General features: G+C 35.1%; 1 long non-coding RNA gene across 1 annotated transcript; it reads left to right on the top strand.

The window, feature by feature from the left end:
* The first annotated feature begins 8,003 nt into the window (after nt 1–8,003).
* On the top strand, nt 8,004–15,103 carry LOC104593850 (uncharacterized). Its single transcript, XR_734637.3, has 5 exons — nt 8,004–8,758; nt 12,314–12,443; nt 12,550–12,605; nt 12,732–12,782; nt 14,770–15,103. It is a non-coding gene; the product is annotated as an uncharacterized LOC104593850 (long non-coding RNA).
* Nucleotides 15,104–24,569: the final 9,466 nt, after the last annotated feature.

Genomic DNA, 24,569 nt, shown 5'->3' with positions numbered 1-24,569 from the left:
GCAAAACCCAAGTTCTCATGAGAAGCGGCACCATTTCTACGTTCACATAGGTGAAGTTTCATTGTGCATTTCATTACTTGATACATTTCAAAATTTCATCAAGAGTTTATTTCAATGTTAGTATTAACAATCACATCGTAGTAACTTGTTTTTACCCATTAAACCCAATACTTGATATTTTTAGCTTAGGTTGGGCTACCATTATTCAAGACTAGGCAAAGGGTTTTAATCTCATCTCTCTAGTTGTCGTTCTCACCATTTCTCTAGATAGATCCTTGGTAAGAGGATCAACCAAGTTTTTACTTGACTTTACATATGCTATAGTGATCACTCCATCCTAAATTAACTGCCTAACATACTCATGTCTCAGACATAGGTGTCTGGACTTACCATTGTAAGTATTATTATAAGCTCTTAATAGAGTTCCTTCACTATCATAGTAGATGGAAATTGTAGGCATTGGACTGGGCTATAGTTTTATATCTAATAATAAATTCCTAATCCATTGAGCCTTCTTTCTAAGAGTTAAGGCTATGAACTAAGATTCTATGGTCGAGTAAAATATACAAGTTTGTCTCTTAGACACTAAAGAGATTGCACCTCCACCAAGTACAAAAATTCATTTAGAGGTAGACTTATTGTCTCTATTACTAGTAATCCAACTCACATCAGTGTACCCTTTTAGTACAATTGGATAATCACAATATAATAAGGCAAGTTCTAAGGTCTTTTTGAGGTATCAAGAACTCTCCCAATTGCCTTCTAATGCTTTACACTATGATTATTTGTAAACCGACTGAGTTTACTTACTACATATGCGATATCAAGTTTAGTACAAAGCATAGCATACATTAGACTTTCTACTACACTAGCTAGCATACTTATGTTATTTAAGTATCCTACTAGAATTCTTTACTAGCTTTATACTAGAGTTATATGGTGTGCAATATTATTTAAATCCTAAATGCTTAAATTTCTGAAGTATTCTCTCAATATAATGTGATTGGCTTAAGGCATAATCTTTACCATGCTTCTTAACTTTCATTACTAATATGGTATTTAATTCTCCTAAATCTTTCATCGTAAAGACAAAGGATAAGTAACTTTTAGTTTCATTTAAATCAACCATATTAGTACAAACTATAAGCATGTCATCAACATAAAGACATACAATCACCCCATAATTTTTAGTAAATTTTGAATAAATGCATCTATTAACACTATTGTGCTTAAATCCAAAAGCTAAAATGCAGAAGTCAAATTTTCCATACCATTGCTTTGGTGCTTGTTTTAAACCATATAAAGATTTAACCAATTTGAAATCTTTCTTCTCATTTTCGGTAAGGATAAATCCTTCTACTTGTTTCATATAGACCTATTTACTTAAATCATTGTTTAAAAAAGCAATTTTAACATCCATTTGATGAACAAATAAGTGATAAATGGATGTTAGTGCTATAAGTGTTCTAATATATCAGTTATTTTGGCCACATGCACATAGGTGTCAAAATAATCAATTCCTTCATTTTGAATCTTTTAACTACCAATCTATCCTTAAATGTTTGTATAGTTCCACCAGTGTTGTATTTTCTTCTACACATCCATTTTCATTTGATTGGTTTTGATTCCGGAGGCAAGTCTACTAGTACCCATGTGTTATTAAACATTATTGAATCCATTTAATTATTTATAACTTCCTTATAAAAGGTAGCATTTCTAGAGGTCATGGCCTCATTGTAGGTTTTGGATCATTTTCAATGTTTAATACAATGGGCATTTTATTTAAAATTTTTTCTTTATCAATCTCAACCAGCAACATAATTGACTCGGTAGAGATAAAATTAGAACCTAGGTGTTTTTCTTTTCTGTCTTTGACTTTTCTTTGGTTTTATTGTAGGCGTTATAGTTGTGTCATTTCTTCTTTCAATCTCATTGTTACCAATAGGTACTAAGATTTGAGTTCCTCTTTCTTGTTCTTTATCATTTTCTATGAATTCATAACATAGTTTATTTTCAAGGAATTCAACATCTCTAGTTTTAATTATTATGTTGGACTCCAAATTTAGAAGCCTATTACTATGTTTTACATATCCAACAAACATACTTCTTTTTGCTCTAAGTCCTAATTTGGTTCTTTTAGGGTTTGAAACTCTGTAATATGCTAAACATCCCCACACTTTTAGGTATGCTAAGTTATGTTTTTTTTCTTGTGCATAATTCATATGGACACTTATTACTAATTCTAGAAACAATCCTGTTATGTAAATGGCGGGCCATTAGGAGTGCTTCCCCCCATAGGTTTAAGGGTGCATTAACTTTCATCAGCATACAATTTATCATTTCTATAAGTGTTTTATTTTTCTTTCATCAAAGTCATTCTGTTGAGGAGTATAGGGAGTAGAACATTAATGTACTATTCAAAATTTTTCACAAAAGGAATTAAACTTATTTTTAAAGTACTTAACACCCCTGTCATTTTTAAGGATTTTAATTTTCTTTTCCAATTGATTTTCAACTTCAACTTTATATTGCTTAAATATGTCAAAGGCTTCATCTTTAGTTCTCATAAGGTAGACATAGGTATATCTTGAAAAATCATCTATAAAAGTTATGAAATATCTCTTACCTCCTCTAGTTAATACACTATTAAGTTCATCGGTGTTAGAACGAATTAGTTCTAAAAGTTTAGAATTTTTCTAAATACTTAGGAAATGTTTCTTGCCATTTTAGATTTTACACATATCTCACATTTGTCTTCATTACTATAAGTAATTAAACCAAGTTTATTCATGTTCTTTATGGATTTAAAATTCAAGTGTGCTAATCTATCACAATATAAAGAGAAGGAATCAACAGTATACGCATGACCTTTTTCTTCATTAATGCTCAATTTGAACATCCTATTACAATCATATCCCTTTTCAACATACATTTCATTCTTGGAAATGATTAATTTGTCAAATTCGAAGACAATTTTGAATTCCTTCTTGTAGACAAAATTTACTGAGATTAAGTTCTTCCTAATGTCAAGAACATGAAAAACATTTAGGATAGTTATTGTCTTCTTGGAGGTGAAGTTCAACTCCACACTACCTCTTCCAACAACCTTGGCACATTTTGGTTTCCCATTTGTACCTCCTAGCCATCAATCACTTCATATGTTTTGAACTCCTTGCAAACATGGATTGTGGTGCTTGAATCAAACTATCATCCAGAAGATGATTCTTCCATATTCACTTTAGTAATCATGGCCACTAGCTTGTCTTTCACCATATTTGTGGACTTGTTTCTACCTTTTCAATGTCAATAGACTTGGGCATAGTGCCCCTTCTTTCCATAAACATAGTGGGACCCTTTCTTATTATTTCTCTTCTTAAAGTTTCTATCATTTTTCTTTACTTGTAATGTAGGATTTGTCTTCTTTGATCCATTTTTCACAAAATTAAGCTTAGAGTTCAACATACCGACCAAAGTCTTATCCCATATGAAGGTGTTGCTGAATTTGCTCCAAGGTAAGTTCTTCTGCCTTGTGCAGAAGCTTCTTCCTATAATCCTTCAAGGAGGGTGGAAGTTTGGCAATTATTGCTCCCACTTGGAAAGATTCAGAAATGATGATGTCAAGAGATCAAATTTTGTTGACTATCACCTATAGCTCATGAACTTGCTCCAATATAGGCTTATGGTCGTTCATGGTGAAGTTAATGTATTCTGTGATGAAATATTTTTTTATGCATGCTTCTTGCACCTTGTATTTGAATTCCAAGGCCTTCTAAGTTTCTTTAGGAGATGAGAGTTCCTTGTAGAGTTGGTTTGGTAAGACGTTCAATATATATTCTTCGCATAGAAGTGAATCCTCTTCTCATTTTTCTCTTCCATTCTTTACATTTTCTATGTCTTTGTTGGTGGATTTATAGGTTGCAGATTCAGATTCAGAAGATAGTACAATTTAAGTCTGGTAAAAAAGAAGATCATCTTATCTTGCCATCAATTGAAATTGGCTCCATCGAACTGGTCAAGTCTAACATGTTCTTGGTTCATCATCTTGATTGACATCATGCTTGCTTCCACCTCTATTGCCAAAATAACTTTCTAAAATTGTTGGGAATTGGAGTCACAAAAACTTAGAGGAGAAGTTCTGAAGCATGTTTAAAGACACTATCCTTAGAGCATTATTTGCCCTCACTTAGTTTTATTGAGTTTGTTGTTGGGTTATAGGCAAATTTGTTCCCATGATACAATAGAGCTTTGGGAAAGAATCTGCAACTAGCAAAGCTGAAGAATATTCAAAGAAACCTTCTATGAGACAGTAGTAGATCGCATTGAGAGAGACAAGTGATTTTTCAAAAAATTTTGTTTTGTTCATTTGTTTGATTCACACTCTTTATATAATTTTTGGAGAGTCATCTTGAAGAGGAGGGTGTTGTTATCGTTTGAATAATGTTTCTTGATCACACTCGATCCAATTGTGACTGTTGGATTTTCTAACAACATCAGCAATCATGATTCAACCTTAATTGTACCCTTTGGTGCGATTTAACCTTTGCACTAAAAAATCAAAGTGCGAACAAAGTATGCCTCTAAAGTGCCTCATTGCGCCGCACACACGTGCATGCATAGTAGCAAGTCTCCATACTCTCCTCTTATAATCTAAGGAGTATAAACGAGCTCCTACTTAAAAACTCAAAACATGTTTAGTGATTTCCAATGTGGGACAAGGTTTTAAAGAAGATAAATAAGTTGAAAAATGCATGTGTATTTTCATGTAATTAATCAATAAAACCCCATTGGATTTAATCTCTAATGAAATTAAAATCCAACAATGCTTATCAATTTCACCTACCAAAAGAATATACATTAAACTACTCTAAGAGCTGAAGTATTTGATGGGAAAGCTATGAATTTGCTCAAGGCTTGAAAAATTCTCTGGTGTTGTTTTGATTTAATGATGTTTGTTCTTGTTAGTTGATGCTTGAATTCCATGAATTCCAAAAGTAGAATGTTAAAATAAATTGGCACTGAAAAGAATAGTGGTGAAACAGAATTCATGTAGCCAACCTTGTATAATGGGAACAAGGCTTAGGGCATGTTCATTTGCTCTTAATACCTCTTATCTCTTATCTATTAATTACTTTAAGAGGTATTAAGGGTGTTTGGTTATCATTTTATTTTTCAATCAAGATCTACTCATAGAACACACCTCACATGGACCTTACAGCCCCATCGCACTATGTATTGAAACATTTGCCCATGAATAACAACATAAAGGATGGGAGATGTTCCCAATACACGATGGGATGGGGTTGTTTGGTCCTTGTGAGGTACGCTTTGGGAGATGTTCCCAATACGTTAACGTACTGTACATCATGTACAATAGCAATAATTCCCACTATTGTTTTCCAAATTTCTTCAAAAGGTTGTTCTTTTTATGCATGCTATGATTACCTTATACAACAACAACAACATCAATAATAATAATAATAATAATAATAATAATAATAATAATAATAATAATAATAATAATAATAATAATAATAATAATAATAATAATAAAAAGATCAAATGTTGATAATGAAGTAGTTTTTAAAAAAACATCATTTAAATAGTTAACACTAATTTCTTAATTATATAATTATTAGTGAAACAATATTTAGAAATTATTATTATTTTATTAATTATATATGTAGTATTTAATACCTATTATTTATTGTATTATTTAATAATTAATTATAAGAATGATTGATAATAATTATAAATTACTTTAATTAATAATTATGTAATAATTTATTACTTATTAATTCATTAATTAATGATCAATTTATTAATAATTTATATTTTTTATCAATTTCACTTTTATTAATTATTTTATATTCATTTAATTAATTTATTAAATAGTTAAACAAGATTTTAATATTCGATTAAAATGGTCAATTGCCATTTTTAGAACTCAACATTAAGATTTTTGAACAATATTCTTTACATTTAAACTTCAAAACCGAGAAAAGTTCAACTCCAATACAAAGGGCTTGTTAAAGTTATAGATGTAAGACGCAACTAATAAAAATCTACGACCCTATTTGATTTCACTTCTAAAAAGTACTTCTTTTAACAAGTACTTCTTTTAAGATCTGAGATGACATAATAAGTGGTTATTAAGTGCTTATATGTGTTTGGTAAAAAAGTGAGAAAGAAGTACTTTTTAAAAAAGTGGCCTCAAGGTTGCTTTTTTTTTTTTCAGCACTTCTTAGAGAAGTGCTTCTTCCAATCGAATGGGACGAACCAGTCCCTATTAACTTTTTAATACTCAAAATACCCCCGCATGAGGGTTTCCTTCCCTCTCCTCCCATTTGAACATAGCAAACCAGGGAGTGGCGCCTTTAGTTGTAGGTCCATCGACGGTGATCAATGGTGAGGAAAAACAGCTAGTAGACTTGTCGTTTTGCCATTTTTCTGTGTTTTGTGAAGTTTTTCTACGATTTGAAGCTATTTTCTTGGTTTATTTTAAGTCTGAAACTCCCTTTTTCTCTGTGTTCACAAAATTTCTTTTGGGCGAGTTGAACGACGATAATCCCATCGTCGCTTAGTTCACCCAAAATCCTCCCCTCCATGTTTGGTGTTCTTTTTGGTTCTTTTGGATGATTATTTGTCTAAGTGAAGTGATGGCTAAAAGTGTCATTTATGCCAACATAAGCACTTGTGGGGAAAGTAGTTCACCAAACATCCCCACCCAATATGTGTTTAAAAACACAATAAGTGATTTGGTAAGTGGGTCACCAAACAACCTTAAGTGGTTGTTAAAAGAAACACTTCTAAAAAGTACTTGTACAACAAGTACTTCTTTTAACAACCTCTTATTCACCAAACATAGCCTAAAAATATTTAACTTCAATTTTGACTTATCTGACATTGATGGCCATTGGAAGGAGTATGGGAACCAGAATAGCAAGGATACTACTATTGCATTGTAGACACAAATGTAATATATGTATAAGTGAATTTTTTGATATCTCCTTAGTATACAGAGAATCCCCTAAAAGTTGTTAAGAACAATAGGACTAAGGTATATATTAGAGAATTTTAGTTATGAACCAAAGAACTAAGTTCATTTAAATTTCAATTGTAGGAGTTATTTGCATACAAAATGTGTAATGATAAGTGTCTTAAGGCATTTTTGGTTATGTTTGTTCTGGTTACTTGGTAACAATATGACCAAATGGACAAACTTTGTTGAGATTCATTTCACCATTTACAAGCTAGTTGATTTTCTTTGCTACTTAATTGTTTTTCTTGCCATTTTTCCTAAAAATGGCTACTATGGACTGGTGAGTTAATTTATTGGTGCAAAGAGATAATCTTCATAGTCAATAAACTCCACAAGTTTCTATAATGAAATAGAAAAAAAAAAGAAAAAAAAGGACAACTTCTACCACATGATTCTCCTGCACTGTGAAGATGGTCTAAGTTTTGGAGAGAGTGAGTAAGATGCAAGGAAGAATAATGGTGTCGGAGATGAGATTGGTTCAAAAAGATAAAAGTGGAAGTATTTAGAGAATGAAGGATGTGATGATGCTAGGGTTAGAATGTTCATTAAGTGATTTAAGTCTAAGTAGAGAGAATGAAGGCCAAAAAATGATGGAATCAATGGAATAGATCTATAAATGAGATAATCGTAATGGATCGTATACCAAAAAAAATCGTAATGGATGTAGAGATGGCTTACCTTGTGCATGGAAAAGAATTATAGAAGATTCCCAAGGCAATTTGAGGGTTCTCTAAGGACCAAGAATTCTAGAATATTCTTCAGGTAGTTAGTTAAGGGCTCAAGTCCTTAGGTTTCTCTGATGAGGACACATGCCTACAATCTCTTGCTATGTGTCATTTTAAGGGAGATAGTATTCGCATTAAACTATAGTTTTACTTTATTTTCTTTGTCTTGTGTCTTATGAAAGGCGTCTGTGGTTTAGGATTTGTTGGTGAAGGGATTCCACAGCTAGCTTCTATAGGGAGAGTCTATGGTTCTTTTAAGAGGAACATGTAATCTTGTTGTTGTGGCTAGTCCACCAGGATGCCTTAGAATTATATAAGTCTTTACCCTTACATTAGTCCCCTGTTCGAGAGTGGGTTTTCCCACTATTGAGGAAAAATGGGCTTGGTATTTTCTCTGGTATAAATGCCAATTATCCCCCAAAGTTTTAAGGAATTATTGAAAGAAATAGGATTTTTTTTTTGAAAGAAATTAACCCAAAATTTTCAAGCTTGTTTAAAAGGGGAAATTAATTTCCTTAGTCACGGTCATAGGGACGATTCATTAGTGGCAATTTTTTAGTTGGCGCATGGGTGACTGCCGGTAGAAATTTTAAGTCTTTCTTTGGCAGTGCCGCTTAAACCCCGCGAAACCCAGGATTTTCCCTCTCCCTCTCCCTCTCCCTCTTTTCTAATTTCTCACCCTTTCATATTCCCACTCTCCTCTCTCTTTCTCTCTTAGTCGACTAGTTTTTCACCTCTTATTCCCAATCTCCCTCTCTCTCTCTCTCTCTCTCAACCATTTCTGATTTCTCATCAGCAACGAAATCTCCTTGGATCTTAAGTTTGAGTTCATTTCCCAATGCAAAAGACTTCTCATAATCACGCCACAATCTTATTGATTCAACGAAGTCCCTCTCTCTCCAACAATCTTCGTTGGATTTTCTTTTTTCTAAAACAACCTCCTCGTCTTAGGTTCTCACATCTCACATCCTTGTTCATTCATCACCGGAAAAAGGTAAGATTAAAAGCCCCCATGACCTAGAATAGTTATCCCCTTTTTAGCAGGGAATTTTCATCGTTTGTTTAGTTTAATGGTAAAATTAGGTTAGATTCATTATCAACCATGTTTGGTTTATTTGAACTTCTTGTTGAATCTGATGTTATCTTCTTAATTTTTTTCTAGATTTGCTTAAATTTCCGTAGGTAAGAAAGTAGTAAAATCATGTTGATTAGCTTAAGGGATTCAGTTGGTCGGGCTGTAGATCCTTGTTGACTAGAATCATGTTGATTCCAGTTTGCACTAAGATAACAATTAATTAAATTCTGAGATGTGTAGTCTCATCTTGGAAGCAATCCCTATTCATTGGAACAAAATGAACACTCGTATATATTTGAAAATCTCATCTTGACACTAGAAGCAATCCTTAGAAAGGTTTTGAGCATGCTTAACTTGTGACTATCCATTGCATGGAATTCAAAGAATTCCCTTCCTCTGTTTTTTTTTATTATGACTCTTTGTAAGTTTGTATTGTATGTGATTATTCCAGATAAATACATCTATTGCATATAGACTCTTTTGTATGTGCAACTGATATTTTTTGGTTAATAGAATTGTATTTTACCTTTCGAAATGAAGTTGTTGGTTGGATTTCAAATTTGGCCAAGGTCTTGCTTTCCATGCTTGCTAATGAAAACTACATTTTTTTTATCCAAGAGAATGAGCATTTGTACTAATTATTCTAGATTCTATATGTGCAAAATTAAAATTTTGACTTGCGTCATTGTATACTGATTTCTAGTTATTTCATTTATTGGATATAAGTTCAATTTGATTGCAATGGTTTTTGATATGAGAAACAAAGACATAACTTTGTTTTCTTAAATCCTGGACACATACATGGTATCTCACCTGAGGGGAAAAACCAAATTTTCCTAGGAATTGGTCAGTCATAGATCTGGCCTGGTCACCCTTCTTTTTATTTTTTTTCTTCTTCATGGTCTATATCATGTTGAGATGCAAAATTTAAAGGTGTGGATTTAAGGGTTCTTTTTTTATTCAATTAAGAGTTCTTGGTTATGATCTGTATTTCACCAATAGTGTTACTATGATTAAGTACTGATGACTAATTTTTGTGACCTCTCTAGTCAATGCAATGACTAGCTATGCTTGGTATTAAAAATTTACTTTATGCACACCATTGAGTGAAAGGAAACATAAAAGAACCTATCTTCCATACTCTCTTCTTTATGGCTTCTTTATGTTTATACACCATCAACAATGTTCCATCACTAGCTGAAGTAACAACATCCATATAACAGAACGAGATCTTTTCCTCACACATGGGCGCCTCACAGGCATATCCACTGTGCATTGGGAACATATCTCATGAATAATAACTTATAAGTATGGGAGATGTTCCCGATGCATGGTAGGATGTGCGTGTGAGGTCAGTGTGAGGCGCCCTGTGTGAGGAGCAGATCTGGTCTCACATATAACATGTAAAAGCATATACTATATTATTTTAAATAATTATTTATAAACACAAACAAATGAAGCTTCAAAATTACTTTGTGATAAGCTATTGGACCTATTCATTAATTGACTATTCAACGTACTTTTTGCTTAGTCGTCCCAGACAACTAATGTTTACACTTTGATAACATGATTGTCAAGATGGAAATATGTTTTTTACCTATTCAGATGCCTCTATTGCTTATATACATCATGGAATTTAGCTTCTATATCTTAATAAGGAGTTCTCTTTTTTCCAATTGGCATTGCATTTTCAGATTGTCTTGTTGTGAAGTGCAATTATTGGTCTTTTTCATTGATTCTTGGAGTCATCTCTTACTTTTGGAGTTTTGGGTATTTTTCAAAGTGTTTTGATGGAATTTTTATGGAACATTTCTGTTGTTCTAGTAACAGAAATACAATTGTTCATTGCTCTATAGAACACCAGAAACATTCCCTATGAATGTCATCATATGCTATCTAAGTTTTTAAGAATGAAAATGTTTGAGGACCTCTCCCAACTACAACAAATGCTTGACTAGTTTAATTCCCACTAGCCATTTTAGATACAAATTGTAGTTTAATTTTGTTTTGGGTTTTACTTTATTCTATTGACAGGCCTTATTTTACTTCATTTGTACTACAATTGAATATAATAAGGTAAGATTTAAACAAAAAATAAATCTGAATCTACACCTAAATTCTGTCAATTTTGAGTGAAAAGTGCATCTTCAATTCAAATTCACTCAATGTTGATTTTACTTTTTGGCGACAACAGCAAATATTGGCCTCAGTGATTTGTTAAAATCAGAAAATTTTAAAACAGTTGTCGCTAACCCCCATATATATTCATATGTTTTCTTATTTAAGTGAATATATGGACCTAATGACTATTTATTTCTTTCTTGTGCTTGGTGCTTATAAGATTGGTTTGTATATAGTGCTACATCATCTACAGGTTAGTCTTGCCATGTCTTGTAAATAGAAGTTTTGCATATCCAGTTAGTCCTACTTGTAAATAGAAGTTCACATATGGAGAGGTCCATGATTCTAGAACCAACATAATATTGGTTTATAAAACAATAACAAGTTTTCTAGTATTAAAATTATATGATTTATGGAACATTATGTTGAACAATAAGATGAAAACATGTTTTTGAAACCAAATTCAAGAACATGGTTTTCGTTTCAGTTTTGGAAACAAAAATCACATACATAATCAATTGCACTTATGACCTTAAAAATTAATTAAAAATATAGTGAATCTTCATATTTTCCAAAAATATGTTAGATGCTGAACCATTCAAATACACAAAAAATCATAGGAATTAAAGTACATAATACATGAATAATATAGATTTTGTAAATGCATAATAAAAATGTAAGAGTGCTTTATTTTGTGATATATCTAATAATATAAATATGATTATAAATATATTTTTAATGAAGCATATTTATAATAGATTAAGCATACATTTACATGTAAATAATGCCAAAATTTTTATTCTATATTTTTTTAAAGATGACATATTAAACACATTCATCTTAAACAGATCTTTTTTAGCAAAGCACATATGTATAATGCAATTATTTGTTGTATTTTTCATTCTTGAAACTGAGTTATATGGGAATTTTTTTCTCTTATTCTACTTATGTCAAATGTTGGTCCTAGGTCCAAATATATTCTGAAATGGTGCGTTATATATAAATAAAGCCAACTTACTTCATGAAATCAATCCATGCTTGGGGCTTCTTCCGAAGGGCATTCACCACGGATGCATATTCATTTGGTTCAAGCCCATAATTTTCTAGTATGTTTGTAGCCTCTGTGGCTTAAGCCAAAAATTTACTAATCCTTGCCTACTAAATTGTTGAGGTTAATCAATTTCCACTACAAGTATCTTTTCTACTGTATCACCAATTGGACAAAGCATATGAGGTCTATAGAAAGGGATCATTGAGTGGTTGCTGCTTCCTATTGTTTCACTTGTAAAACTTAAAGTAATCTCTGTTCTCTGAATGTTTCCTATCTCTACTTATGGTTCATTGTTGTTGCAGGAAAAAACCAGGTTTGAGTACATATGCCAATGATCCCTAAAAGGTTGTAGATTCTTAGCTATCTCTTTTGGAGCAAGTAGAATATGGTGTTCCTAAAGAGTTGTGTCACAAGACACCAGTCAGAGTTGGGGTGTGTACTTATGATATATATATTACTTTTTTGTTATAAAATATTTAACCTATGCAAGTCTTCCATACTTGATGTCCACTCTAACTAACTTCAATGCATATTCAAGCAATGGTAGGTTTGAGGGCATTGGGAGGTGATGCTTCAGATAGAATTTTGCAAGTGGTAAATCTCATGTTGTTCCCCCCTTTGCTTTTATGACTTAAGTTAGTATGTGTATGCATTTGTTTATATTGCCTTATAAACACTCAGATAGGTACTACTCATGCTTTAAAATGCTTCGTTTCTTAGGTTAGGGATTTTCATGAAGACAAAAGTTCCCTGAAGTCAAAACCAGAGTGGGTATGTTGTTTTGAACTTCACTCTATATACATACAAATTCATAGATTACATCACAAACTACCTAGTGGACTATGAAGGAATAATTTTTTTTTTTTTTTTGTTTTAGATGAAATCTTGCTATAGATCACCTTTTGTTTTATACTCTCTTCACATTATCCCAGGTAAGAAAACTTGTCTATCCCAATCCCATTAAATGAATAAAAAGAAAAGAATCTCAATATGACAATAGAGGGGGAAATAATTGGTTTACACCTACACCTCATCTCCCCTGAAAAATCAAAATCACCATTATTATATATATCCAATCTAATCAAGATACTATTGGTAGTAACCCATGCGTGTAAGTTGGAACTTGAGATATATCCAATAAATAGTGGAGCTAAAAGTAATTTATTCCACCATAGCCATTTTCATCCATAGAATACCTATACTTTTCTGGTCAGCGTGTTCATATTACAATATTATCATCCTTTGTTCATCATTTTTTAGTTGAGGAAAGAAAAGGATGGAGGTAAAATAGGGTCATGCAATTAGTAGGTTAGAAATTTAAAAATTGGGTTGGTTTCAATCGCAATCATCAAATAATATGAAAATCCCCAAAAATATTGTCTTAATATTTGTATTAAGTCATATTTATCAAAAAAAAAAAACATTTGTATTAAGTCATAGAATGGAAAACATTTGGAAGATTCTTTCAAGTATTCACTATTTCCTTTTGTAAATGTTAGAAGCATCAATACACCTCTTTTTATCAGTAAGAAGCACTGGCACACTAACTAAAATGTTTTATTTCCATAGATTAACACTAAAAGTTAATAGTGGATGTGGCATTAAATAGAATGGAATGGCAAAACAAGATTCATGTAGCTAACCCCATATATTTGGGGTAAGGCTTGGATGATGATGATGATAAAATTAGCACCGAGGTTACGCTCATTTTGATGCTATGACATGGATACTAATTTTAAATTAGAGTTGTAAAATTATTAGGTTCTAACCAATGGGATTTTAGGAGCAAAGCATATTTTATTACTTATATATGTTTTTATCCTAAAGATCCAGGCTTAAACCTTGTTCAAATTCTTAATAGGTCCATAGTTGATACATTTTCCCTTCAAAATCATAAATCTACTAAAATCCAATTTGATTAATAATCACTTCAATAATGTATGATTCAATCTTAAGTACCTGAAGTTTACCAAGAATATATGAGGATTGGCTAGACCTACTTTTTAGAAGTGTTATGAATGAATGTAAGATTCAAGTGAAAACTGTTAACCCATTGCACCAATTTCTTATATGTTTATTAAAGCCATGCAGTTTCAAGGGTTGGAGTGATTAGGAATAGTCAGCATCTTGTTATGTCAAAGTTGGTTGGCTTGTTATGATGTTTTGACCATATAAGTAATTAAGTATATAGTCTAATTGAATAAAAAAACTATAGATGTTAGAAAGAAAACACTCAAACTCGACCAACCCAACTAAATTCACCTAGATTCAAACTTAGCCTTTGTTTTGCTTAGGTTTAGCTTGGATTCAACTTGTACTACCATGCTCAGGCTATTCCTTAGGTTGGATCAGACATTGGGCTGTGGGGGGGGAGGGGGGCAAATTTTATTGTTGGGCCTAGGTTAGCCCTGAAGCTAGTCCAACACATTTTGGAATTGGAAGTAGTTGTCTTTTGTGTGAGGATTAGTTCATTGTTTTGTAATTTCTTGAATTAGTAGACTTCTCATTATCTTTATAAAATGTTCAACTTTTCTTTGTTCTATGTATTTGACTGTAGCAGGGGTGAATAGGTTGAATTTACTCTAGTTATGAAAAGCTGAGATAGGTTGGTTCTAACTTTAAAAGCTTTTGTTGTAACTCTTTTAAAAATGGTTTTGAAAAAGCTAATTGGACAACATTTAAGGTTAAATATCTTTAAGAGTTTATTTTCCACATTATTTGAGATTACTAACAATTTGCATTACCCTACACATTCTAGGCTTTCTATGATTTGATGATGTGGGAGAAGCGATGTGGTATCTTACTGGATGGAATAGCATAGATGCAGCAAGGATGACTCCATTACCACCATGAAGAAGGATTAGAGACCCAGATTTTTTTCTCTCTCTTACAGGGAATTTATACTGTTTATGTTGAGAAGCTATGTAGAGGTGGAAATCTATTGGATTTTGCAAGATTACTACATCATCTACGCAATAAGTAGGTATTATTGAGTGAAAATTCATATAATGCCCTCTTGATGGCCGCTGGTTAAGGGAATGATTTTGAGCTTCTGTTTTAAATATTCAAGGATTTCTTGGTCTCTTGTCAAACTTTGAGTTCAATTTCATATTTTAATCTTGCCAAGGGCCTTTCAAAGGCAACAAATTTTGTGTTTTTACTTAATTTCATGAGAGAAGTATCAGAAGTAACATTTCCAAGAAGTGCAATGATCATACACAAAATCATTTATGGCTTCACTAAATACAAGCATATTGACAAAGCACTCTTGATATCTAGATAGGATTTTGGAACTTGAGAAATTCTACTTTTCTCTCATATCCAAAGAGGAGAAGTTCTCTCATATCCAGACAAGATTTTGAGAAAAGTCGAAAAGAAGTTTTTGTAAATGAAGTAATTTGTATTTTTAAGAATGAATGAATGAATGGAGAATAAATATTTTTTTTTATTTGTATTTGATGTTTTGTTTTTGTATTTCATTTCAATTTGGATAAATGAATATAAAATAGGTTATATGAAGCAAATTATAAGCTTATTTAATAATTAAAAATAATTACAGGTTATTTAGGCAGGTGTGAAAAAATATATATAGTTTTAGCGGCAATCGGTACAACTCTTTAGTGGCAGTTTTTAAGTTTTAGCGGCAGTTTGCCGACTGCCGGTATTTCTATCGGTTTTAGAGCAAGGTATTTCTATCGGTGCATGAAAGAACGACAATGGTAAAAGTGAAAAGCAAGAATAAAATGAAGAAATAATAGAGAGGAGAGAATAATGAGTTGAAAATTGTGGGATGTCGAGCTTCTCACAAGTGTTAGAGTTCTAGTAGGAAAATGTTTGCACACTCCGAATCTTCTCTAGATTAATCTCCTACTAGATTGAGTTTATCCTCATCTCTTGGAGTTGGATAGAGATCCAATTCCTTTTCCTTAACACACCCCCTCAAATTCGACGTTGATGAAGAAGCTTTAAGTTTTCTACGGAGAAGCACATGATGAGAAGATGAGTGACCCTTGGTAAATATATCAGCAATGTGATCCTCAATATGAAGATGACGGACAAGAATCTGGCCAGACATCACCTGTTCCCTAATGAAGTGGAAATCAATCTCCACATGTTTGGTACGTCCATGATAAATGGGGTTGGTGGTGAGGTATGTGGCACTGATGTTGTCACAAAACAATATAGGGGTTGAGAAGAGAGAAACACCAAGCTCTTTGAGTAAGGACTATAACCATACTACATCCGAAACAACCTCAGCAAATGCTTGAAATTTAGATTCAGCATTGGATCATGCAACTATATCTTGTTTGTGGGCCCTCCAAGAGATTAAATTTGGGCCAGAATACACTGTATACCCTTCAGTAGATTCTTTGTCGTCCAGACAACCTGACCAGTCTGCATCACTGAAGGCCAAAAGTGTGAGATGAGCAGCTGGCCGAAAATGAAGTCCTATGTCAATTGTTCCTTTGAGGTATCGAAGAATTCTTTTAACAAAGGTCTAATTTGTGTTAGTGGGGTTCTGGAGGAATTGATAGGCACGATTAACTACAAATGCAATATCCAGCCAAGTCAACGTGGCATACTAAAGTGCTCCCACAATGCTTCGATACTTAGAAGGGTCAAATAGGGGGGTTCAACTTGGAAAGGTTCTCATTGAGAGCAGCTGGTGTAGAAATGGGCTTCACTCCATCTAGATTGCACTGGCAGAGAAGATCATAAATGTATTTGTGTTGGGAGAGCATGAGTCCAGTGGAGGAGCAACTCACTTTGAGCCCAAGAAAGTAATGAAGAGCACTGAGATCTTTGATAGCAAAAGCATCAGCAAGTGAAGAGACTAATTGAGAAAGGAGTTGAGAGTCATTGGAGGTAACAATAATATCAACAACATATTACCAAAAATAAAAAGATGCACTTTTAAACTTGTAAATGAAGAGAGAGGAGTCGACATTAGAAGCAATAACCCCAAGGTTAATAAACGTTGACTTAGCTTCTGAAACCAAGCGCGGGGTGGTTGTTTCAACCCATAAAGAGCTTTCTGCAATCGACAGACATGATTGGGAAAATAAGCATGCTCGAAGCCTTTAGGTTGCTAAAGATAGACTTCCTCTTGTAAATCACCATGGAGAAAAGCTTTCTTGCATCTAGTTGTTTAAATTCCCAATTGAATGTGAGAACAAGAGATAGAACAAGCCAAATGGTAACAGGCTTAACTACCAGACTAAAGGTCTCCTCAACATCAATACCAGGTTGCTATGCATAGCCTTGCGTGACTAAATGTGCTTTGCATCGCTAAATGGACCCATCAAGATTAGTCTTGAGACGATACACCCACTTGTTTCCGATCACATTCATACCAGACTGAAAGGGGACTAATGTCCATGTGTGATTTTTTAGGAGAGCATCAAACTCAGAGCTCATCGCTTCTCTCCATTCTGGGTATTTGGAAGCTTGACTAAAACTGGTAGGCTAAATGATGGAGGTATTTAGTTGAGAGACAAAGGCTACAGGAAGTGGGTGCCGAGTTGAGAGATGAGCATTGACATGACTGCTAATAGTTGGGAGCGAGTCATCATTGGATGGGTGCGGTGTGGTGGCACAGGCTGAGTACGCAGAAGAGAATCAACTGTGTGCATGCATTGATGAATGGGACAAGCATTAGAGGAGGATTCTAGAGCGGATGTAGGCTGTGACAAGGACTACGATGGGGAGGGTGATGATGGCTGTTCCATTGGAGAAGAAACTGAGGAGAGAGGTCACAATGCTGGTGCAGTGATTATCACATCACCAGAGGATGGAACCTATACTGAAGAAGTAATAGTGGCAAAGGGAAATAATTGATCATTAAAGGTAACATCCCTACTTTCAAAGATATGGCCGTTGGGTAAATGCAAGCACCTATACCCCTTGTGTGATGAATTGTAGCTAAGAATAAGAAAACATTGAGAGGATCAAAACTCAAGTTTATGTTTATTGTATGGTCGCAAAAATGGATAATAAGCACATCCAAAAAATTTTAGATAAGAGTAGTCAGGGGATTGACCAAATAATTTGGCATAAGGGGAGATATTAGAAAGTACTGGTGTAGGCATCCTATTAATAAGAAAAGTAGAAGTTTGTGCAACATCATCCCAATAGGAGAGAGGTATAGAAGCATGAGACAATAAAGCAAGAGTAGTCTCAATGATGTGACAGTGTTTCCTTTCAGGAGCCCCATTTTATGCATGTAAATGGGGGTAAAAACACGATGATTTATACCATGTTGATCTAGATAGGATGAGAGTTAACGATACCCCCCTAGTCATACTGAAATTGTTTGATTTTAGAAGAAAACAATATTTTAACATGTAACTGAAATTTAATAAATGTTGGTAATGCATTAGACTTATTAGCAATAGGAAAAATCCAAATGAATTTACTATAGTCATCCGTGAACAAAATATAATATCTATAACCATTAACAGAAGGTTCAGGGGAAGGTCCCGAAATATCTAAATAAATTAAATCTAATGGTTGTTGTGAAGGAATATGAGAATGTTTGTGTGGAAGCCGATGGCTCTTTGAGAGCTGACAATCATAATAGAAATAACTAGAAAATGAACCACTAACTAGAAGTTGAAAATTAGACAAAACATGTTGAACAACTCTAAAAGTTGGATGACCAAGTCTTGAATGCCAATAAGAGGCCAAAGCCTTCTCTCCAATATAGGATGAATGTTGAGGACTTTATGAGGATGCACATAAAGTCTGCCCTTATTGAAATCATGCAGAAGGGTGTTCCCCGAGGACCAATCCTTAACAAGAAAGAAAGAGGGATGAAATTCAAAGAAGCAATCATTATCTTGAGCGCAATAGACAGACCTGTTTCATTCCCAATGTGAATCTAATCTGAGCCCTTGTACTCTGAACGAGTTTGCAGATTATTCATGTCTAGTGTGAGGTGATTTGTGGCACCAATGTCTGTATACCAGGCTGGATCAAAAGTACTGGGTGCACCCCCTGCTTGATACACATAATAGAAAGGTTGACTTTGCTCACTGATGTATGAGATATCAAATCTTTTGTTGTAGTTGAGAACAGACCTGTTACATGGCTGGTGTGAGTGTCGAAAAATGGCTCACTTTGGGCTGAAATGGAGTCGCTACCTATCATTTGAAGGAAATGGAGGTGATGGGACCTTCGAGAATGATTTTCAAAAATATTTCATTTTAATACTGACTCCAATGCCTGAGGCACTAGCTAAATCAGTCTGGGTAAAACTCAAATGGAAGAGGGAAGGGTTTAGGCACTCCTCTCTCGGGCCCAATAGGTGAGGTCCACATGTGGTCCAAAAAAAGGACAATTATTCAAGCCAATAGGATAATAATCATTAAAGATATCAAGCTATAAAAGTAATACACATAGAAGAGAATCTTAAGTATTTATATTTATTTATTTATTCATTATCTTTCTTCTTTTTAAAATTATTATTATTATTATTTGTTATCTTCTTATGGAACCCCATTTGTTAATTTATTTATCAATTATTCATTGGATTTATCATTATTTACCCTATTTCATCCTTTTTTTATATTTTTTTCTCCTTTTTTTATTTTCTTTTTATCAGAATTTTATTTGATATCGCATTTTCCCTTTTTTCTCTCTTCCCTTTTTTTCTCTAATTCCCCTTTGTACTTTCAATCCGAATCAGAGACTCGCATCCTCCATCAACTCAAAAGGATGTTCCCTTCCATATTGGCAGATCAATCCCCTTTTGGATACAGGGGCCTGACCAAAAGGGTGAAAGATTGCTCCCTCACCCCTTTTCTATCAGAGCCCCTACCTTTAGACTCAGTGGAATTGATTGAAAAGAGAGGAAGTTCTGACCTTTCGGAGTCTGGAGAATTCACAGGCTCGAATTTGAAAGCAAGATAGAAAAACAAGATTAAACCAACAGGGAAAGACTATAAAATGCAATGATGAGGCATGGGTGTTTGGATTAGGACTGTTAGAAATAACATTTAGACCCCTTGTGCCAACAAGGTTTCTTTCACCTGGTCAAGAATAAGGTATGTCAAATAAAAACTATAGATATCCTTTTTTTTCTTCCTCCATGATGAGGCAGTGGTGTTTGGATTAGATCTTGTTCATCTCCGGGTCGACGGGAATAGAAGTTTAGTGTCAAGGTAGAGCACTTTACATTATCTCTTGATTGCCATTTGTTAGGTTATTAAAATATGATAAAATAATTGATCACAATATAAAAAAAAAAGGAATAAGAAGGGGGCATATTAGGGAAAATGATGAAGAGATAATATAAAAAAGTAAAAAAGAAAAAAAGAAAAAAAGAACACAATGATGAGGATGATATTCCATAAGAGGGGAATGGAAAACTTTGAGTCATATAGCTTGTAGAATTTACTAGGCCCAAAATACAGGGGGAATGATTTATAGGGGAGAGAGGACTAGTTGTAGGGGGGCTGGAATTCAAAATTCTGCATCGTGTGTTTCCATACTTTTCCCTTTCAAGTATGATGTACAAGGATCTACCGGAATATACGACGTGTAATCTACGCCTGTACCGGAGGCGGAGGCTTCAATAGCGTGAGGATGAAGTGGTCAAATACATCGGAGAAATGTAATGGATTTAGAAAAAGTGGAATCGTATTGGCCTAATATCAAAGCATTGTCTTGGCAGGTCTGACAGGGCCCACACCATATGTAGACAATTTGGATTTCAGCAATTTGTGTCGCCTATAGACGATGGATGTGACAAGGGATGTTATTGGTTTCACCCACTACAGTTATTAGAATGATAGAAAAAGAGAATATTCCATCCTATTCCCAACCACATTCCCCATTTGTGGCCCAGCCTACTAGTTAGTTATGGATAAGGGAGAACCAAAATCACTCCTCCCACTATCGTTAGAATTGCCTACACCCATCTGTCCACCTCCATCCGGTACACGATCCAAGACCCACCTTAAGCACCCCATGGTTGATGTTTATATGGAAGCATCCCTAGAACTACAAGAGTTGAAGGAGCACGATGCACCAGAAAAGGAGAAAATCTCTTGGCACAAAGATAAAATATGTGCCATTGCAAGAAGAGAAATCAGGTGGAGTTGTGCATTAGAAATTCAAAATGGTAAGCTAAAAGAAGATTATGTCCAGAAGTAGAGGAAGAACGAGACTGGAATAGTGACCAGCTGGCTGGAATGGTTTACAAAATCTTGCACTCCAAGATCAATTGGAAAGGGACAATGCCTCTAATGTCATAGCTCAAATGGAACGACATATCGTGCATCTAGAGTCCATTTTGAGGAGAACGGGTGTAGACCTGTCATATTTCCTCCTCCCCAGAGCTGCATACTTTTGATTCTCTATTTTTTTAGTCAATATCTCGAGACATACATTTGGTTTGTTTATACTGAATTGAAGTCTATATATACATATATATGTGGAAAAGGCTCAAAGACTTTTTTTTAGAGATTCTCAATAAAGTTATGTGACCCTTTCCTTTCCCTCTTATTCTCCTTATGATGACAAGTAAAGTGAGACTCTTACCAAAACAACAAAAGAAAAACAAAGAAAATAAAAAAAAAACAACAAAAGAAAAAGGAAAAAAGATTTTTTAGGGGGAAGGGCATGCGAAAGAAGATACCATTACTAACTAAGTTGAATCTACAGGAGAACACCATTGGGAATCCTAAGCCCGTGACCCGTTGTATAATAATCAGATCGGTCGCACGAGCCATGGTGCATGAGTCACACCAAATGGAAAACACTATCATCCCTCCATCTAGGGATTTGTCTACTTCATCAGACTTAAGGATACCAACCTCGGTCCCATACACTAAGTACCTCAAACTTTAGGAGAAGCTGAGGGATGTAATAGCCTAGTTTGCAGCCTTTCATGAAGAACATACCCGGCCAGAACCACCTCCTCCCCCCAACAAATCAAAGCACCCAACCACCAGTGTCAGAAGCTTTTCCCATCTTCACACCTCCGAACATATCAGTAGTTTTCCCACCTTGCGCGTCCTCTTCGTTGTCGACATCTGCACACCCAATACCTCTACACCCCCTTCCTTTGTGTTCACTACTTCGTCATACCAACTTCCACCCCAACCAACCTTTAATTTTTTGGAAAAGTCCTACTACTAATCTCCACCACAACCAACCTTTAGCTTTCCAGAGCAGTCCTATTGCCAGCCCTCTTTGGCCCTCTTCGACAAAGATGATCCCATGTTTACTACACCATCCCCCCATATGTCTCAAACCCATTGGAAGGAAGATATGGAAAAGTTAAAGGAAGAAATGAGACAAGTGAAAGGAGTGCATAATTTGGGAATCACGGACTTCCGGGAATTATGTTTGTACCCAAATGCTAAACTACCCAAGAAATTCAATATACCCAATTTTGAGAAGTATGATGAAAAGGGATGCCCACAAACACACTTGAAGATATTCTATGGAGATATGTTCCATTTTGGATATGATGAGGATGTGGTTTGCTAAATTGATAGAGGATAAGAAGAAGTCATGGAAAAAGGTCTTTGAAGCTTTTCTAGACCAATTCTCCTACAATATGGAGCTAGTCTCGAACTGAGTAGAATTTGAGTTGATGAGTCAGAAGTTGGGGGAGTCTTTTCTAGACTATGCTTACTGATGGCACGAAGTAGCGGCCAAACTCCGTCACCCCTTGCTTAAAGAAGAAATGGTTCGGACCTTTATCAAAACACTAAAGGATCCATATCACACGTTGTTGGTGGCCCAACCAATAAGGGACTTTAGTGATGTTGTCAAAGGTGCAATGGGGATAGAAGAATCAGTCCGCCATGGGTGCATGAATTCGGTAATAGTCAGAGTAGGAAATCCACCCAATCCTATCATTGGACGAAAGAGACCCTTACCTAGACCAAAAGTGGAGACTAAGGTGCATGCAATTTCCGCTTATGGACCTCCTCTGCCCACTGCCTTTCCCCAAACCAACTTTGTAGCCACTACTAAACCTAATCCTTCACTAGTTAAACAACCTCTATTAGTCAATCCCCCACCTCAATCATAACCACCTCGCCCTAGAGCACCCTACCAACCTGCACCTCTAGTAAACCCCCAGTGTCCTCCTCCTAGGTACAATAATGTCCCCTTCATTGCCTATCCTCCAGTTGTTCCAACTCGCTCCCGTAGGGAAAGGCAAAAGCTTACTCGAATACCTTACCTATACTCCCAACTGTTGCCCACCTTGGTCCAAGAGGGATACTTGCAATTATTGAAGTGGAGGCCACCCACAGAGCCTAAGATAAGGAATTATGATGAGAAAGCATATTGCACATTTCACTAGAGACCCGGTCACACCACAGATCAATGTTGGTCATTAAAATTTGTTATCCAATACTTGATTGGTTAGCATCTAATCACCTCCAATCCAGTGCAAGACCCTTCTCTACAACTAGGCAAGGGAATAACACAAAACCCTTTTCCTAACCATAGAGCTGGTCCTAACTCATCTATCAACCTCATAGAATCTGGGGAAAGAATCTTTGTTGATCTTGAGATGGTTATAGTCCCATTAGAGAATTCCTTTGTCCCAAGTCATCCAACTGCCCTGCTTGACTCCTTCGTCCTTGCCTTAGAGCCTAGGAGACCCCCTCTTGTTATTTCCTTTCCTTTGTTTGGAAACCAATCATATCTGACAATACCCCCATCGTCCACCCCTCTAGCCTATCAACTTTCCCCCTATAACCTCCTTTGTTACCCCTTTTCTATAGCTGGCTAGCAAGAATACTGACCGGGCCTCTTAGAACTATACAATGGACCCTATGGTAGACCACACACAAGGTCCCTCAAAAGAAGAATGTGGAGCACTGCTAAGGTCAAGAAGAATCATGCCTTCTAGGGTTGGCAAAAGGAAAGGAAAGGTAGGGAAGCTTCGAAAGAAATTAAATCATAGGAAGGAGAAGCAAAGGAGGGGGAAGAATTTTGTAGAGCAATTAAGAAGTCCAAATACAATGTGATGAACCAATTGGTGAAAGTACCCACTCAGATATCCATCTTGGGCCTTCTTCTGACCTCTGGACATCATCGTCTACAAATTATGGAGGTGTTTAGGAAGGCTCATGTTCTCCCTAACATCCAACCGGAGAAGTTGGCACAGATGGTCAACATGATTCTAGCCCTAAGGATCATCACCTTCACTAATGATGAAATTCCAACAGATGACACCTCTTATAACCTCCCTTTGTACATCACAGTAACTTGTAGAGGAAAGAGAATCCCTTTAGTATTGGTGGATAATGGATCTAGTTTGAATGTTTGCACCTTAAGCACATTGCTTGCCTTAGTGTTGTGGGGGTAGATCTGCAACGGAAGAAACCCGTGCAGTGTCCGGGCCATGGGTGACTAGGACAAGCTTAATGTATGCTTAAGGGCCATGTGTGGCCCGATGAGTGGCTCCACCAAGGTCAGTAATACTAGATCATGATCTTATTGTGCATGGTCGGGGCTATTTGTGGCTCTTGTCGGTCAATGGGAGGTGCTGTTTACATGCCAAAGGGAGAAGGCCATGATGTGAGGCGA

The sequence above is a fragment of the Nelumbo nucifera genome, chromosome 5 (genome assembly GCF_055504915.1).
Source record: "Nelumbo nucifera cultivar China Antique chromosome 5, China Antique-T2T, whole genome shotgun sequence".
NCBI lineage: Eukaryota > Viridiplantae > Streptophyta > Magnoliopsida > Proteales > Nelumbonaceae > Nelumbo > Nelumbo nucifera.
The sequence above is the reverse complement of the archived record's forward strand: the minus strand, read 5'-3'. Positions and strand labels throughout refer to the sequence as shown.